The sequence below is a fragment of the Penaeus monodon genome, chromosome 23, assembly GCF_015228065.2.
Source record: "Penaeus monodon isolate SGIC_2016 chromosome 23, NSTDA_Pmon_1, whole genome shotgun sequence".
Classification (NCBI taxonomy): domain Eukaryota; kingdom Metazoa; phylum Arthropoda; class Malacostraca; order Decapoda; family Penaeidae; genus Penaeus; species Penaeus monodon.
Window position 1 is genome coordinate 394888 of NC_051408.1, and position 643 is coordinate 395530.

The window sequence follows — 643 nt, forward strand, 5'->3', positions numbered from 1 at the left end:
CAAACCCCCCCAAACCCCCCAAAAAAAAAAAAATTTTAAAAAAAATTTTAAATTTAAATTTTTTAAAAAAAAATAAAAAAATTAAATTTAAATTAAAAAAATTTTTTTTAAAATTTTTTTTCTAAAAAAATTAAAAAAAAACAATTTTTAAAAAAAAAAGGGGGGGGGGCCCTTGGGAAAGAACCCCTTTTTTAATTTTTTTAAAAATTCCCCAAACCCCCCAAAAAAACCCCCAAAAAATTTAAAAATTTTTTTTCTTTCCGGGGGGGGGGGCTTTTGAAAAAACCGGTTTATTGGGGAAAGGAGGGCAGGGGCCCCCAAAGGGGTTCCCAAAACCGGGTTTTTAAAAACCCGGCTTTTCTCCTGAAAGTTTTGTTAATTTTTTGGGCCCCCTTTTTTTTGGGGAACCCCCCCGTTTTTTTCCTTTTGTGGTGTTGTTACATATGTGTCTGTATGTATGTATGTAACAAGAAACGAGCAAAAACGTGAAAACGTAAGCAACGTCACCTGGCGCGGCGATTCATGAGATAAGGTCTTGCCTCATCCCATGCTCTGGTTGCGATTGGGAAGGAAGTTGTCATGCTCAATTCTTTTCTCTGAACAGAATAAGATTATCAGGATTATAAAACGTCAATATATATTA

At 34.5% G+C, this 643-nt stretch overlaps 1 protein-coding gene across 1 annotated transcript in view; it reads left to right on the plus strand.

The window, feature by feature from the left end:
* Positions 1 to 643, plus strand: part of LOC119587689 — an 88262-nt gene that overhangs the window by 1356 nt on the left and 86263 nt on the right. The window lies entirely within an intron of this gene.